We start from the raw sequence: 10,621 nt of genomic DNA on the forward strand, positions 1-10,621 counted from the left end.
CACTATATGCAGGACACTTATATACATTATATGCGGGACACTTATATACATTATATGCAGGACACTTATATACATTATATGCGGGACACTTCTATACATTATATGCAGGACACTTATATACATTACATGCAGGACACTTATATACATTATATGCAGGACACTTATATACATTATATGCGGGACACTTATATACATTATATGCAGGACACTTATATACATTATATGCAGGACACTTATATACATTATATGCGGGACACTTATATACATTATATGCAGGACACTTATATACATTATATGTGGGACACTTATATACATTATATGCAGGACACTTATATACATTATATGCGGGACACTTATATACATTATATGCAGGACACTTCTATACATTATATGCGGGACACTTCTATACATTATATGCGGGACACTTATATACATTATATGCGGGACACTTATATACATTATATGCGGGACACTTATATACATTATATGCGGGACACTTATATACATTATATGCGGGACACTTCTATACATTATATGCAGGACACTTATATACATTATATGCGGGACACTTATATACATTATATGCAGGACACATATATACATTATATGCGGGACACTTATATACATTATATGCGGGACACTTCTATACATTATATGCGGGACACTTATATACATTATATGCAGGACACTTATATACATTATATGCAGGACACTTATATACATTATATGCAGGACACTTATATACATTATATGCGGGACACTTATATACATTATATGCGGGACACTTATATACATTATATGCGGGACACTTATATACATTATATGCAGGACACTTATATACAATATATGCAGGACACTTATATACATTATATGCAGGACACTTATATACATTATATGCAGGACACTTCTATACATTATATGCGGGACACTTCTATACATTATATGCGGGACACTTCTATACATTATATGCGGGACACTTATATACATTATATGCGGGACACTTATATACATTATATGCGGGACACTTATATACATTATATGCGGGACACTTATATACATTATATGCGGGACACTTATATACATTATATGCAGGGCACTTATATACATTATATGCGGGACACTTATATACATTATATGCGGGACACTTCTATACATTATATGCGGGACACTTCTATACATTATATGCAGGACACTTATATACATTATATGCAGGACACTTCTATACATTATATGCAGGACACTTATATACATTATATGCGGGACACTTATATACATTATATGCGGGACACTTATATACATTATATGCGGGACACTTATATACATTATATGCGGGACACTTATATACATTATATGCAGGACACTTCTATACATTATATGCAGGACACTTATATACATTATATGCAGGACACTTATATACATTATATGCGGGACACTTATATACATTATATGCGGGACACTTATATACATTATATGCAGGACACTTATATACATTATATGCAGGGCACTTATATACATTATATGCGGGACACTTATATACATTATATGCGGGGCACTTCTATACATTATATGCGGGATACTTATATACATTATATGCGGGACACTTATATACATTATATGCGGGACACTTATATACATTATATGCAGGACACTTATATACATTATATGCAGGACACTTCTATACATTATATGCAGGACACTTATATACATTATATGCAGGACACTTATATACATTATATGCGGGACACTTATATACATTATATGCGGGACACTTATATACATTATATGCAGGACACTTATATACATTATATGCAGGGCACTTATATACATTATATGCGGGACACTTATATACATTATATGCGGGGCACTTCTATACATTATATGCGGGATACTTATATACATTATATGCGGGACACTTCTATACATTATATGCGGGACACTTCTATACATTATATGCGGGACACTTCTATACATTATATGCGGGACACTTATATACATTATATGCGGGACACTTATATACATTATATGCGGGACACTTATATACATTATATGCGGGACACTTATATACATTATATGCAGGACACTTATATACATTATATGCAGGGCACTTATATACATTATATGCGGGACACTTATATACATTATATGCGGGACACTTCTATACATTATATGCGGGACACTTCTATACATTATATGCAGGACACTTATATACATTATATGCGGGACACTTATATACATTATATGCGGGACACTTATATACATTATATGCAGGACACTTCTATACGTTATATGCGGGACACTTATATACATTATATGCAGGACACTTATATACATTATATGCGGGACACTTATATACATTATATGCGGGACACTTATATACATTATATGCAGGACACTTATATACATTATATGCGGGACACTTATATACATTATATGCGGGACACTTATATACATTATATGCGGGACACTTATATACATTATATGCGGGACACTTATACATTATATGCGGGACACTTATATACATTATATGCGGGACACTTATATACATTATATGCGGGACACTTCTATACATTATATGCGGGACACTTCTATACATTATATGCGGGACACTTATATACATTATATGCGGGACACTTATATACATTATATGCAGGACACTTATATACATTATATGCGGGACACTTATATACATTATATGCAGGGCACTTATATACATTATATGCAGGACACTTCTATACATTATATGCGGGACACTTCTATACATTATATGCAGGACACTTATATACATTATATGCAGGACACTTATATACATTACATGCAGGACACTTATATACATTATATGCAGGACACTTATATACATTATATGCAGGACACTTATATACATTATATGCAGGACACTTATATACATTATATGCGGGACACTTATATACATTACATGCAGGACACTTATATACATTATATGCAGGACACTTATATACATTATATGCAGGACACTTATATACATTATATGCAGGACACTTATATACATTATATGCGGGACACTTATATACATTATATGCAGGACACTTATATACATTATATGCAGGACACTTATATACATTACATGCAGGACACTTATATACATTATATGCAGGACACTTATATACATTATATGCAGGACACATATACATTATATGCAGGACACTTATATACATTATATGCGGGACACTTATATACATTATATGCGGGACACTTCTATACATTATATGCGGGACACTTCTATACATTATATGCGGGACACTTCTATACATTATATGCGGGACATTTCTATACATTATATGCGGGACACTTATATACATTATATGCAGGACACTTCTATACATTATATGCGGGACACTTCCATACATTATATGCGGGACACTTATATACATTATATGCAGGACACTTATATACATTATATGCAGGACACTTATATACATTATATGCGGGACACTTATATACATTATATGCGGGACACTTATATACATTATATGCGGGACACTTATATACATTATATGCGGGACACTTCCATACATTATATGCGGGACACTGCTATACATTATATGCGGGACACTTCTATGCATTATATGCAGGACACTTCTATACATTATATGCGGGACACTTATATACATTATATGCGGGACACATATACATTATATGCAGGACACGTATATACATTATATGCAGGACACTTCTATACATTATATGCAGGACACTTATATACATTATATGCGGGACATTTCTATACATTATATGCGGGACACTTATATACATTATATGCGGGACACTTATATACATTATATGCGGGACACTTCCATACATTATATGCGGGACACTTATATACATTATATGCGGGACACTTATATACATTATATGCGGGACACTTATATACATTATATGCGGGACACTTCTATACATTATATGCAGGACACTTCTATACATTATATGCAGGACACTTATATACATTATATGCGGGACACTTATATACATTATATGCAGGGCACTTATATACATTATATGCGGGACACTTATATACATTATATGCAGGACACTTATATACATTATATGCGGGACACTTATATACATTATATGCGGGACACTTATATACATTATATGCGGGACACTTATATACATTATATGCGGGACACTTATATACATTATATGCGGGACACTTATATACATTATATGCGGGACACTTATATACATTATATGCGGGACACTTATATACATTATATGCGGGACACTTCTATACATTATATGCGGGACACTTATATACATTATATGCGGGACACTTATATACATTATATGCAGGACACTTATATACATTATATGCAGGACACTTCTATACATTATATGCGGGACACTTCTATGCATTATATGCAGGACACGTATATACATTATATGCAGGACACTTATATACATTACATGCAGGACACTTATATACATTATATGCAGGACACTTATATACATTACATGCAGGACACTTATATACATTATATGCGGGACACTTATATACATTATATGCAGGACACTTCTATACATTATATGCGGGACACTTCTATACATTATATTCGGGACACTTATATACAATATATGCAGGACACTTATATACATTATATGCAGGACACTTATATACATTATATGCAGGACACTTATATACATTATATGCGGGACACATATATACATTATATGCGGGACACTTATATACATTATATGCGGGACACTTCTATACATTATATGCGGGACACTTCTATACATTATATGCAGGACACTTATATACATTATATGCAGGACACTTCTATACATTATATGCGGGACACTTATATACATTATATGCGGGACACTTATATACATTATATGCAGGACACTTATATACATTATATGCGGGACACTTATATACATTATATGCAGGACACTTATATACATTATATGCGGGACACTTCTATACATTATATGCGGGACACTTCTATACATTATATGCAGGACACTTATATACATTATATGCGGGGCACTTCTATACATTATATGCGGGACACTTCTATACATTATATGCAGGACACTTATATACATTATATGCGGGACACTTATATACATTATATGCGGGACACTTATATACATTATATGCAGGACACTTCTATACGTTATATGCGGGACACTTATATACATTATATGCAGGACACTTATATACATTATATGCGGGACACTTATATACATTATATGCGGGACACTTATATACATTATATGCAGGACACTTATATACATTATATGCGGGACACTTATATACATTATATGCGGGGCACTTATATACATTATATGCAGGACACTTATATACATTATATGCAGGACACTTATATACATTATATGCAGGACACTTATATACATTATATGCGGGACACTTATATACATTATATGCGGGACACTTCTATACATTATATGCGGGACACTTCTATACATTATATGCGGGACACTTCTATACATTATATGCGGGACATTTCTATACATTATATGCGGGACACTTATATACATTATATGCAGGACACTTCTATACATTATATGCGGGACACTTCCATACATTATATGCGGGACACTTATATACATTATATGCAGGACACTTATATACATTATATGCAGGACACTTCTATACATTATATGCGGGACACTTATATACATTATATGCGGGACACTTATATACATTATATGCGGGACACTTCTATACATTATATGCAGGACACTTATATACATTATATGCAGGGCACTTATATACATTATATGCGGGACACTTATATACATTATATGCGGGACACTTATATACATTATATGCAGGACACTTATATACATTATATGCAGGACACTTATATACATTATATGCAGGACACTTATATACATTATATGCGGGACACTTATATACATTATATGCAGGACACTTATATACATTATATGCAGGACACTTATATACATTATATGCGGGACACTTATATACATTATATGCAGGGCACTTATATACATTATATGCGGGACACTTATATACATTATATGCAGGACACTTATATACATTATATGCGGGACACTTATATACGTTATATGCAGGGCACTTATATACATTATATGCAGGACACTTATATACATTATATGCCGGACACTTATATACATTATATGCGGGACACTTATATACATTATATGCGGGACACTTATATACATTATATGCGGGACACTTATATACATTATATGCAGGACACTTATATACATTATATGCAGGACACTTATATACATTATATGCGGGACACTTATATACATTATATGCAGGGCACTTATATACATTATATGCGGGACACTTATATACATTATATGCGGGACACTTATATACATTATATGCAGGGCACTTATATACATTATATGCAGGACACATATACATTATATGCAGGACACTTATATACATTATATGCGGGACACTTATATACATTATATGCGGGACACTTATATACATTATATGCGGGACACTTATATACATTATATGCGGGACACTTATATACATTATATGCAGGGCACTTATATACATTATATGCAGGACACTTATATACATTATATGCAGGACACTTATATACATTATATGCGGGACACTTATATACATTATATGCAGGACACTTATATACATTATATGCGGGACACTTCTATACATTATATGCGGGACACTTCTATACATTATATGCGGGACACTTATATACATTATATGCGGGACACTTCTATACATTATATGCGGGACACTTCTATACATTATATGCGGGACACTTATATACATTATATGCGGGACACTTATATGCATTATATGCGGGACACTTATATACATTATATGCGGGACACTTCTATACATTATATGCGGGACACTTATATACATTATATGCGGGACACTTATATACATTATATGCAGGACACTTCTATACATTATATGCAGGACACTTATATACATTATATGCGGGACACTTATATACATTATATGCGGGACACTTCTATACATTATATGCAGGACACTTATATACATTATATGCGGGACACTTATATACATTATATGCGGGACACTTATATACATTATATGCGGGACACTTATATACATTATATGCGGGACACTTATATACATTATATGCGGGACACTTATATACATTATATGCAGGGCACTTATATACATTATATGCGGGACACTTATATACATTATATGCAGGACACTTATATACATTATATGCGGGACACTTATATACATTATATGCAGGACACTTATATACATTATATGCGGGACACTTATATACATTATATGCAGGACACATATATACATTATATGCGGGACACTTCTATACATTATATGCGGGACACTTCTATACATTATATGCGGGACACTTCTATACATTATATGCGGGACACTTCTATACATTATATGCGGGACACTTATATACATTATATGCGGGACACTTATATACATTATATGCGGGACACTTATATACATTATATGCGGGACACTTCTATACATTATATGCGGGACACTTATATACATTATATGCGGGACACTTATATACATTATATGCGGGGCACTTCTTTGGACGTTTTTGGAGCCGTTTTCTCATAGACTCCAATGAAAACAGCTCCAAAAATGGACGTAAAAAACGCCGCGAAAAACGCGATTTGCTCAAAAAAACGTCTGAAAATCAGGGTCTGTTTTCCCTTGAAAACAGCTCGGTATTTTCAGACGTTTTTGGTCACTACGTGTGCACATACCCTTAGTCTAAATGGTCCAGCCGAACATAGCAAAAAAATAAAAGTTATCAGTATTACAAATATAAAACCTATACTTTTTTCTCCCCTGCGCCACAATACAAACTAGAGGTCAAGGAAAAATAATTTCCCTTCATGTAACTCTGCTTCCTGTCAACTGAAAAGTCATCCGCCAGAGGGAAAAATGTTTCCCCATTGTGGAGTACAAGAAAGTCTAGTTCCCAGGGGGGGCTTCTTGTACTCATCGGGGAACATTTTTCCTTCTGACAGATGATTTTTCCGTTAACAGGTGACAGAGTTCAATAGGGGGGGGGTGTTAGGGGGAGGAGGGGGAAAATATGGTCTGTTCACAGTTTGTGTTTTTTCCACCCCTGCCCTAGATTTCAATCCTATATCCGCCCCTGTGTGCAGAATATCACAAGTTCACAACAGAGCTCGCAGCGGAGAAGCGCACGCCCCTGCGGACCACGATACAGAGAGCGCATCTAACCAGTGAGTATGGCAACTCGGCACCTCTCCTCAGCCTCCACATGTTATTGGATGAGAGGAGGAGGAGGAGGGCGGACTGTGGCTGATAACATTCACTGCTGGTATATACTTATATCTGCGGTATATACACTGCTGCTATATATGGATCTGTGCGGTATATACACTGCTGCTATATATGGATCTGTGCGGTATATACACTGCTGCTATATATGGATCTGTGCGGTATATACACTGCTGCTATATATGGATCTGTGCGGTATATTCACTGCTGGTGTATATATTATATGTGTGGTATATACACTGCTGCTATATATGGATCTGTGCGGTATATACACTGCTGCTATATATGGATCTGTGCGGTATATACACTGCTGCTATATATGGATCTGTGCGGTATATTCACTGCTGCTATATATGGATCTGTGCGGTATATACACTGCTGCTATATATGGATCTGTGCGGTATATACACTGCTGCTATATATGGATCTGTGCGGTATATACACTGCTGCTATATATGGATATGTGCGGTATATACACTGCTGCTATATATGGATCTGTGCGGTATATACACTGCTGCTATATATGGATCTGTGCGGTATAGTCACTGCTGCTATATATGGATCTGTGCGGTATATACACTGCTGCTATATATGGATCTGTGCGGTATATTCACTGCTGCTATATATGGATCTGTGCTGTATATACACTGCTGCTATATATGGATCTGTGTGGTATAGTCACTGCTGCTATATATGGATCTGTGCGGTATATACACTGCTGCTATATATGGATCTGTGCGGTATATACACTGCTGCTATATATGGATCTGTGCGGTATATACACTGCTGCTATATATGGATCTGTGCGGTATATACACTGCTGCTATATATGGATCTGTGCGGTATATACACTGCTGCTATATATGGATCTGTGCGGTATATACACTGCTGCTATATATGGATCTGTGCGGTATATACACTGCTGCTATATATGGATCTGTGCGGTATATTCACTGCTGCTATATATGGATCTGTGCGGTATATTCACTGCTGCTATATATGGATCTGTGCGGTATATACACTCCTGCTATATATGGATCTGTGCGGTATAGTCACTGCTGCTATATATGGATCTGTGCGCTATATACACTGCTGCTATATATGGATCTGTGCGGTATATACACTGCTGCTATATATGGATCTGTGCGGTATATACACTGCTGCTATATATGGATCTGTGCGGTATATACACTGCTGCTATATATGGATCTGTGCGGTATATACACTGCTGCTATATATGGATCTGTGCGGTATATACACTGCTGCTATATATGGATCTGTGCGGTATATACACTGCTGCTATATATGGATCTGTGCGGTATATTCACTGCTGCTATATATGGATCTGTGTGGTATAGTCACTGCTGCTATATATGGATCTGTGCGGTATATACACTGCTGCTATATATGGATCTGTGCGGTATATACACTGCTGCTATATATGGATCTGTGCGGTATATACACTGCTGCTATATATGGATCTGTGCTGTATATACACTGCTGCTATATATGGATCTGTGCGGTATATACACTGCTGCTATATATGGATCTGTGCGGTATATACACTGCTGCTATATATGGATCTGTGTGGTATAGTCACTGCTGCTATATATGGATCTGTGCGGTATAGTCACTGCTGCTATATATGGATCTGTGCGGTATATACACTGCTGCTATATATGGATCTGTGCGGTATATACACTGCTGCTATATATGGATCTGTGCGGTATATACACTGCTGCTATATATGGATCTGTGCGGTATATACACTGCTGCTATATATGGATCTGTGCGGTATATACACTGCTGCTATATATGGATCTGTGCGGTATATACACTGCTGCTATATATTTATATGTGCGGTATATACACTGCTGCTATATATGGATCTGTGCGGTATATACACTGCTGCTATATATGGATCTGTGCGGTATATACACTGCTGCTATATATGGATCTGCGGTATATTCACTGCTGCTATATATGGATCTGTGCGGTATATACACTCCTGCTATATATGGATCTGTGCGGTATAGTCACTGCTGCTATATATGGATCTGTGCGGTATATACACTGCTGCTATATATGGATCTGTGCGGTATATACACTGCTGCTATATATGGATCTGTGCGGTATATACACTGCTGCTATATATGGATCTGTGCGGTATATACACTGCTGCTATATATGGATCTGTGCGGTATATACACTGCTGCTATATATGGATCTGTGCGGTATATACACTGCTGCTATATATGGATCTGTGCGGTATAGTCACTGCTGCTATATATGGATCTG

This window comes from Rhinoderma darwinii (assembly GCF_050947455.1).
Source record: "Rhinoderma darwinii isolate aRhiDar2 chromosome 12 unlocalized genomic scaffold, aRhiDar2.hap1 SUPER_12_unloc_4, whole genome shotgun sequence".
In the NCBI taxonomy this organism is placed as follows: Eukaryota; Metazoa; Chordata; class Amphibia; order Anura; family Rhinodermatidae; genus Rhinoderma; species Rhinoderma darwinii.